Raw genomic sequence first — 10,000 nt, forward strand, 5'->3', positions numbered from 1 at the left:
TTGTATTTTGGTGTATTTCCATCAAATTTGCAGTTACAGTTGTAGTCAAAGACTAGGAGAAGACATTCAGTTGCATTATTATCCATGGGATCTTGGTTATAATGGTGATATTGCCTTAAAATTTAGAATTATATACTAGGCGAGGATGAAAATCTTACTTTTTCCTTTATTGCATCTCCATTTACTCTGGAATGGTAACAGATATAGGTTTACTTACACTGAATGAATATTCCTTAGCTTCTTACCTATCAAAGGAGAAATATGCATATAGGCCTTATGGTTGAGGAGCTATTCCTGATTCATTTGGGGTATATTATTTTAGGCGTTTTTTCCTAGGGATAGGGCTAGGGCTTAACAGGTTAATGTGTGTTGTCCTAAATAAATAAACAAACAAACAAACTTATGGCAACTCCTGCTGTACTGTGAATACAATATCAACAATATTGGCAAAAGGCATTAACTATTAAATACTTTTTGAAATTTTGAATTGAAGTTTCCCCTTTGAATTTTTTTTTGCACCCATTAAGAATTGAATATATTATGACACAACTTACACAGTATGCATTTAAGATTGTGGGCTGATAAGCTTCAGCAGTAAGCATGTTATGAATGAATATCCTCATTGCTTCTATTAGATGGCAGTTACAGCATAAACCTTGGCATCATTTAATTAAGCAATTAATGCAATTGCGTTTATATGATAATGATATGTTCTTGTTTGATTATACAGAGCTTCAAGTAACATTCATTCATTATGAAGATATAAGTCAGGGCCTTCGTAACGCTGCCTGCTGTGTTTCTGTGGCTCCACTCGACTGGCAGCCCACAGCAGGGTCGCACAGGTCAGGCTGGGCTTTGTTTGTCCCACCACCTCTTCACCAGCCCATCCTCCCAAGGCTGGGCAGGGTCATCAGAGCACGAGGGCAAAAACAAGAGAAACAGGGTTCAGATGTTCACTTTCGGTCATTGAGATATACATGAAAATATGTGTGTTTCTGTTTAAATTTAAAGAAAGGGATGATGATGTTGAGTTTTGATAGGGTCTTTTTTTTTTTTACGTTGTCATCGTCCGTTGGGTTAAGAGGTCAAGTGAAAGAATTTAGGGATCTGAATCCCGGATAAAAGGAGAAAATAAAGAAGTCCCACCATAAATTACACTGACTGGTCTACATCCTTAGAGAAGCCTGAATGATTCTTGTAGCAAAGTCTAATGTGTCAAGAAAGCACATTTTAAAATGGGATACAGGGCAAGGCTGGATATAGCAGCAATATCATTCACTGGCCTTTCCTAACATATGTATCACTCTGTAACAAATGTGTAATGAACCTCATCACCTGTTTCATGGATAGTAACTCTCTTCCCTGAATTATAGACAATGCTCCTCCCTTCTGGCAGAGTAAGTAGCCTAAATCTTCACCTCCCACAGGTTGGGCGGTTTTAGTGCTCCTGGGACTCGATGATGAGATTACTCACTGAGAGTGACATGGTAAACAATTAACTCCGGCTAGATTATATATATATTCCCCCAAACCCAAAAAAAAGAGCTCTGTTTAGGGCTTTATTCTCGTATGTCATATGGGAATGCCTCAAGTTGTGATTCACTGATTTAATTTAGCTCTCAATGAGATCCACAATGTTAACGATTCATATGCCTCATAATGAAAACGATATGGAAATGGAAAACTGAATATGCAGCACAATTTCCTGACGTGTCATGCAATCAACAGTTGTTACAGAATTGATTTAATCGCGCAGTATCAAGAGAGGTAATGTCATGTAGGTAAAGAATCTCCACCTAACTTCTCTAAAGAGTATCGTGTGGCGGGGGAAGGGCAGGCAGGGTAACTTGTGGCCTGAGAACAGGGAAGAAAAGTCTAAAGAAGAGGGAGAAAACAGAGGCAAAGGTCAGGGGGAGCATTCAGGGGATAAGGCTTAGAGGACAGAGCCTGACAGGTGCGATCAGATGTGTCGCACAGCCACGCCAAAGTGGATGTCAGCACGGCTGTGGGGGGTCACTATAAGCATGTCACAGCCAATCAGGGTGGTGGAACAGGAGCTGTGGAGTGTTTGGGCAGTAGGGAGTGTTTGTGTCTTCCTATAGTGAGCCCAGTACAGCTGTAGAGGAGGAGGATAGAGGGGCCAAGCACAGGTGCCACTGACAGATCCTATGCATGTGAGAGAGAGAGAGCGGTTGAGCAAGAGTTTCAGCTACGCAAACCGGCTATTTGTGAATCGCCGAAAATCAGGTCGCTTAAGGTCAGGATCGGGTTTGTAGATTATAACAGTGGGCTTTATGCCAGCTTGTGCTTGTTTATTCCTTAAGTTGTTCATGGCTGCCATCTCAAGCAGATGTTGTGTCAAAGATAAAGGTTCAGTTATGAACAAGGGTTTGGACCACCAGGGTCACACATACATCTGCCTTTGTGTCGAAGTAATGGGCTTCCTCTGGGCCCCTCAGCCTCTCACACCACACAGGGGAAAGAGCAGCGGAGTGTATAGGGGAGGGGAGGGGCTGGGTGGCAAGGACTGTGGTTCTATGCATTTAACGCTCTTTCCCAATGCATTTATGGTTTTTCATTTTAAATCATTTCGATCTGGTGTAATATACCTGAAGTAAGTAAAATAATCCAGAGAATATTGTGTGTGATGATTTGTTCTGCGAGTTTCATAATACAGTACCTTTCATTACAGTGACTGTCACATATAGTGAGCTCCATGAATATTTGGATAGTTATACACTTTATTATTTTGGCCTCATACTCATGCTTCTTTGGTTATGAAAAGACACAATGGTTATGAGGCTAAAGTGCACATTTTCAGCTTCAGTGTGAGAGGATTTGCAGGTATAATGATTTATTATTATTTACCTTTATTTATTCAGGGTGGTCAATTGAGAGCGGGTGCCCTCTTTTACAATGACGCCCTGACACAATACAATAACAATAAAGCATCACAGAGACACACGATATAACAACACAATATATAGAAAATACATAAAGCCATACATATACATATAACATAAAGCATCTTTACAGATCAATAGAAACAGGAACACTCCACTGTTACCATGTCCTTCAATAAAAACTTAAAATGATTGAGTGAAACCAACTGTTTTAGTTTCAGCAATTCCTGCAGGCTGTTCCACTTGTCTGGTGCATAAAAACTAAAAGCTAATTTCCCAAGTTCAGTGTTAATGAAGGGAGTTTCAAGAGTCAAATATTCCTGTGCACGTGTCTTATAAGAGATAGATTTGAGCTTTAAAAGAGATGTAAGATATGAAGGTAACTGATTTAGTAATGCATTGTAGACAAAGAGGAGACAGTGTTGTTCCCTCCTAACACTAAGCGAAGGCCATCCTAATTTCAGATAAAGTAAGCAGTGGTGAGTTCTGAAACTATCCCCAGTTATAAACCGTAGGGCACTATGGTAGAATGTATCTAGTGATTTCAGAGTAGTAGGGGCAGCATGCATATAAAGTATATCACCGTAATCCAAAACTGATATAAGAGTTGATTGTACAATTGCCTTCCTGTTTTCAAGAGTAAAGCATGATCGGTTTCTGTAGAGAGATCCCAGTCTAGTCCTCAGTTTCTTTTTGAGCTCAAATATGTGAGTTTTAAATGAAAGCTTTTCATCTAGCCAGATACCTAGATATTTGTATGAGGCTACACGCTCAATTTTGGCCCCATTAAGGGAGCAAATGTTTAATGCTTTGTCTTGGTTTCTGGCTCGTGAGAAGAGCATATACTTCGTCTTAGAGTCATTGAGGATTAATCTGAGATCAGTCAGAGATTTCTGAACACAGTCAAATGCAACTTGAAGATTTTTTACAGCTTGTTCTGCGGATGATGCACAGGCATAGAGAATTGTATCATCGGCATAGAAGTGTAGCTTACAGTTCTTTACAGAGGCACCAATGTCATTTATATATAATGTGAACAATGTTGGACCTAAAATAGAACCCTGCGGCACACCATTCACTATTTCCAAAACCTGGGATTGCAAGCCCTTGGCCTCTATACGTTGGGTCCTTGCAAAGAAGTAGTCCCGAAACCAGTTACAGGCTACTTCATCACACCCTAAAGAGGACAGTCTGTCCAAAAGTAACCTATGATTTACTGTATCAAAAGCCTTTGATAGGTCGATAAACAGAGCTGCACAATGTTTCTTATTATCAAGAGCAGAAATTACATCATTAACTACAAGACTCGCAGCTGTAATTGTACTATGACCAGCTCTGAAACCAGACTGATAAGGGTTTAGAATAGCATTTGTAGACAAGAAATTCCGAAGCTGTGTATTAATGAGAGATTCCAATATCTTGGCTAGGCAAGGAAGCTTAGAAATGGGCCGGTAATTATTTAGATCACTTGTATCGCCCCCTTTATGTAAAGGAGTTACCAAGGCTGATTTCCAGATTTTAGGGATTAGGCCAGAGGTGATTGTTAAATTAAAAATGTGTGTTAGAGGCTCAGCTATAAGGGGGGCAGCAAGCTGTAACAGATATGGGTCTAACTGATCTGCGCCTGTAGAACTTTTCATAAATTTAGAAGAACACAGGGCATCTAAAACTTCATAGTAGTTAATTTCTCTGATTGTGAAAATGGAAACGCTTCCATGAGGAGAAGCCAAGGGCACTTCCTCATTTGCGTCAGCGACCCTGTCATCTAGAGCTAGTTGTGAATTAGGTACTCCATACAATTTATCAAATAGAGAGCCTGAATCAATAAAGTGATGATTAAAAACATTGCAGATCTCCCTCTCGTCACTTAAAGGGCCAGAGTCCAGCATTATCTGCTGCGGGAGAGTGGCTGAAATACTGCCCTTCAAAGATTTAGCCAATTTCCAGAATTTGGCTGAGTTGTTTCCACAATCAGACAGACTGTTCAGGTAGAAGGTAGACTTAGCTTTTTTCACCATGAACGTACATTTATTTCTAAGACATCTGAAAGTTTGCCAGTCCACAGCACAGCCAGTAGATCTGGCCAATACCCATGCTTTATTCCTCTGCAAAATAAGACCACTTAATTCACGAGTAAACCAAGGGTTACATCTGTTCTTAACTCGTTGTCTCTTAAATGGGGCATGTTTGTCTGTTAAAGAGTTAAAAATAGACAAAAAATGTTCCAGGGCCGGTTCAGCATCTGGAACCAGAGCTGTAGAAGCGAGATCACTATGATATAGATCATGTAGAAATGCTTGTTTATCAAATTTCTTAAAAGACCTCTTACAGATGAACTGTGACCCTGACCTCTTCATTCTAGTGTCCCTAATACAGCCAACCGGACAGTGATCACTGAAGTCTATTGAGAACACACAGCTATGCTGATAATTATGGGGCCTATTAGTGAGAATGAGATCTAAAAGAGTGGAATTCCCAAGGTTTTTCATATTTGGTCGTGTGGGTTCTGTAATTAATTGGGTCAGATTTAACTCAGAGCATATATCTTTCAAGCCATCAGCTACATGAGATGACCAGTTCAGGTTAAAATCCCCCATAATAACCACTTCCGAAGTAACCAAGGAAGATAAAAGCTCTGTCATATTGAACAGAACAGAACTAGCAGACGGCGGACGATACACTCCCACAACCATGAGAGGGCAGTCTCTACCTATTTCTACAAGAATCGCCAGTAGTTCAAACTGACCTGGGACAGAAACGGAAACCTTTACAGCAACATTTAAGTCATTTCTTACAAAAATGGCCACTCCACCACCTCTTTTGACTCTATCTACTCTGAAGATGTTAAAACCATTTATTTCCACATCCATATCAGAAATAGTGTTATTCAGCCATGATTCAGAGATAACAATGATGTCAGGGTTTGTGGTCTCAACCCAAATCCTTAGGAAGTCCATCTTAGCTATAAGGCTCCTAGCATTAAAATGCAAGAGACCAAGAGACCCTTTACGTGCTTTAAAATCGTTTGGAGTGAAAGAGGTCAATGTCGGGTTCACAACAGTAGTAGAAGGGGCTAACGTGATGTGACGAAGGCTCTGAGGATTAACACCGCCAGTTTTCCGAGTAGAGTGCCTAGGCCTAATAATTGAAGAAATCCTCTGGAGACACTTCCAGGCCACCAGGCCGCCCGGGGGGGCTAGTGAGCGTAAGTTTAGTGCAGGATGTGGTGGTGAGGAAGAAACACAATTAGTGACCGGTGTATTATCTGGACCATGATCTGGACATGCAGAGGTAGCAGAGGTCGATAGTCAGATTCTGGGGGCGTTAAAAACAGTATAAAATATATTTTCTGTTAAAATGAACAAACAGTTAAAGCAATTCAGGCCTTTTCATTCATGATCCCCTATTTCAGGCTGTTTGAAGTTGAACAGATTAAAACTGTATTCAAATAAACCTTTTTTTTTTGTATGTACTCAGAAATTCTTGCTGAGCACATCGAGATGTCTGAAACCCATATAAGCATCTCCGGGCTCCTGATATCTCAGTTTCATGTTCTCTTTCCTGCCTCTCTGAAGCAATGTGCAGTACTGTATAAACATGGGATACATGAGAAACAATCCACCACAGACCGTATATTTATTATATATCATGTATGCAATTAATTTCATGTTGACCAGACCTTTAAGGTAAAGTAGTTTGCTAATTTCTAATCACTGCTGTGCATTGAGACAACAAGCTTATATCCATAGAGTTCAATGGAGAAATTAGCAGTAGGGAAATAGTTGTCAAAGTTATTCATGATGATTTGAAGCTGGTTTGACAAGTCAGGCTCAGCTTTATTTGTTCTCATTCACCCAGCCAGGTATAATCTAGTTAGTCCAGTTAAGATCCTGACGTGGTGCGATGTGTGATGCATCTAAAGTTGTTAGACTTGCTGTCCCAAAGCACAGCTGTGATTAGAAAGTAGCAAACTACCTCTGATCAACATGAAATTAATTAATGACCCCTGCAGCCTAAATGGCCCAAATAAAATTTTTATTCAATAAAATACACACACACACACACACACACACATACATGCACAGGCATGCACACACACACACACACACACACACACACACACACACACACACACACACACATACACACACTACTTGCTGGTAGGCCACATCTGATGAATACCTTTTTGTTTGGTCGTAATGTAACTAACACACAGACAAACTTTAAACTACAATGCATTTTATATATAAGTACATCAATTCTATTCAAAAGGATTTTGCTTCTTTAAGTCTTTTTTTATTTTTTGGCTGAATCACAATTTATTGTCTACTTCACAGGAAAAACCAACCAACCAAACAAAATGTCCACTGTATGGTTCTGACCCGTAGGAAACATTCAACTGTGAATTTATATCATACTCAAAAATTATGCTCATTTGCTGTTTATCATGTATGATAACTCTTTCCTCTTATATATCTATCTTGAGCTGTATATCAGCAGCATGGTCAGGAATTTCAACACTGCTGTATATCATATATAGTAACAATCATAAAGCAAGTTTTTATCAGTGGAAACATGTGGCTCAGGAGCATGGGCGGATTAGAGAACTGTTGCACTTGTGGATGACTTGTGGACTACATTCTCGCAACAAGTGTTTCCTGAGGGTTACTTCCTTGTGGGTGTCAACTGTAGCTTCCTCTCTGTAGCGAGGCTGAGGCTGAGGCCAACCTACCCCCCCCCCCCCCCACCCCCCCCCCCCCCCCCCCCCCCTCACCCCCCCCCCCCCCCCCCCCCCCCCCCCCCCTCACATCCACCCGCCCACCCCCTCCATCTTCTGGGGCACAAATGCAACACACAGTATATTATACAGGCATACATGGGCAGGCCAACACTTACGCTCGACACACATGCATGCGCGCACATACAAACACAGAAGCACAAATACACACACACCTATATAGACTACACACATACACACACACACACACACGCACGCATACACGCACAAAGGCTCATCTTATGGCTGCAGTCCAGCTCGTTTCCCCTCTGCTTGTAGCACTCGCTCATTTACACCCCCTCATGAATTTACAAAGAAAAGGATGGTGCAAGCAGGGTGGAGGCTCCCTCTCCAGCACACGCTGACACTAATCCAGAGTCAATCCAATCCACGCAGGGAGTGAATGAGCTCACACTTTGGAGAAGACCTACGGCCCTTATCTCCCCGCCATTGCCCCCCCCCCCCCCCCGCCCGCCCCCCTTCCCTCCCTTCTCTCGCCAATACCCCCTCTCTTCATGATTAACCAGACCCATCGCCCTCTATGGTCCGTCGTTTCCTGTTACTTAGTTACCAGTTGCCATGATTTGCCTGGGCCGCTTGTGTTTCCATGGTGACTGTACCCATTCTGCCTCTTGGCTTTGCTGTCCCAATGGCCTGTAGCCACCGCAGGCCCTGACCCACCGCCCCGTGCCTCCCTGCCTCCGTGCCTCATGGTCCCATAAGGCTGTCAGTGTGTGTTCATGTCGCACCCCCCCCCCCCACACACACACACACACACACACACACACCACCACCACCACATCACACCAATAATCCAACTTCTGGCTGGTCGGTGTTGTGGCTGAATGAGCAGACAAAGAGAGAGTTGACATAATAGACACTAAATATGCAGTCAGCTCGCTCCTCCTCTCCGTACAGCCACAGAATCTCATCACACATCAAACGCAGCATCAGGGAATTAATAGAACAGATTGCTGTCATTTCTTTATTGAATATAAATGGAGGCACATTGTAAAATTCATATACCTATGCAAATTTCAGTGTTTTTTTCATCATTAAACAATGCAGAAATACACCAAGGCGGCAGTCAGTTCAAATAGGAAGGTATAATGATATGTGGAGTTGTGTAGGACGGGTCCGGACAGGATGGGGTGACACAAAGGAGGTGTAGTTTTAAGCTTGGCCATCAGGGGGCAGTAGCCGTCAAATTGTCACTCAGGCTTTATCACACTGGCAGATCAGCACCGGGCCGGGCAGGGTAAACTTGTCACCCTAACTGAGGCTGATTCACCATCACTCCCCCTCAATGTGTCTGCCTCTCATACACTTATTCAGTCTAACACTCACTGCTCTGTGTCAGTCTCTTCCTCGCTCTCCCTCTGCTCCCTCTCTCTCCCTCTGTCTGCTTGTGTTTACTGTGAGGCCTCCCTGTATGTCCCCCCTTAAGCCCTATTTACGTCTCTCCGCCCTCTACGAAGCCAGATTTTGTTTGTTTACACTACAACTAGGCTAGAGTTCTCTTTAAAGTGAAAGATCTGCAAACATCCTTTTTGTTAGCAATGTAAATATCCCCCTGGAGAAACTTCAAGTCGGGTTGGGTAAGCAGTCTGGGATAACATACCCACTACAGCATGTTCAGTGCATTTGTAAAGAGACAAATTTTCATCTCTTGGATGAAGAAGACGCTATATTTCTTAGCCTCAAGGCAACGACTGGGATGTTACCATACTTTTGAATAAAATCAGGGTTTATTAGGTCATGCAAGTGCCTGACATGGGTGTGAAAATGGTGACACGCACCTGTATAATATGAAAGAGCGTCTCGCTGAGGGGTTTTATTTTTGAATCTGGTATTCGAGCGCAAGGCGGCGCTCGCTGTGGCCCTTCAGGATAGGAGTCGTCCACCCCACGGTGAAAAGAAAGCTGTCAGTGGGAGATGGTGAGCATAATTACAGCAGTTTTGCCTCATTAGGAGTGAGGAGGCGTGACCCTCCCTACAGGTCCGACAGCTGAACCACACGGATGGTGGCGTTGAGGGCCAAGCTAGTCACTTCCACGCTCAGTGGATGCTAGGCGTTGGTGTAGTAGAAGACATTGGAAGTGTAGCATTTTGTTTCCTGTGTGTTCGTGTCAAGGAATCTATATGGAACAATAGACAGATATGGCATTTGCAAAAACCGAGGCTTGTGTGTGTTTATGAGTGTTTTCCCATCTTAAAGCTTTTTACAGTAACAACAAAATGCTTTGGAGGTTCATGTCTAAATGAAAACCTTACAGAATAAGAGTAGCTTGGAGATGTTTCCTCCTCTGTGGGATGGGGA

This window comes from Centroberyx affinis, unplaced genomic scaffold (genome assembly GCF_046629955.1).
Source record: "Centroberyx affinis isolate AG114_WGS23_722 - 3 ecotype Tasmania unplaced genomic scaffold, CSIRO-AGI_Caff_v1 ptg005062l_1, whole genome shotgun sequence".
In the NCBI taxonomy this organism is placed as follows: Eukaryota; Metazoa; Chordata; class Actinopteri; order Beryciformes; family Berycidae; genus Centroberyx; species Centroberyx affinis.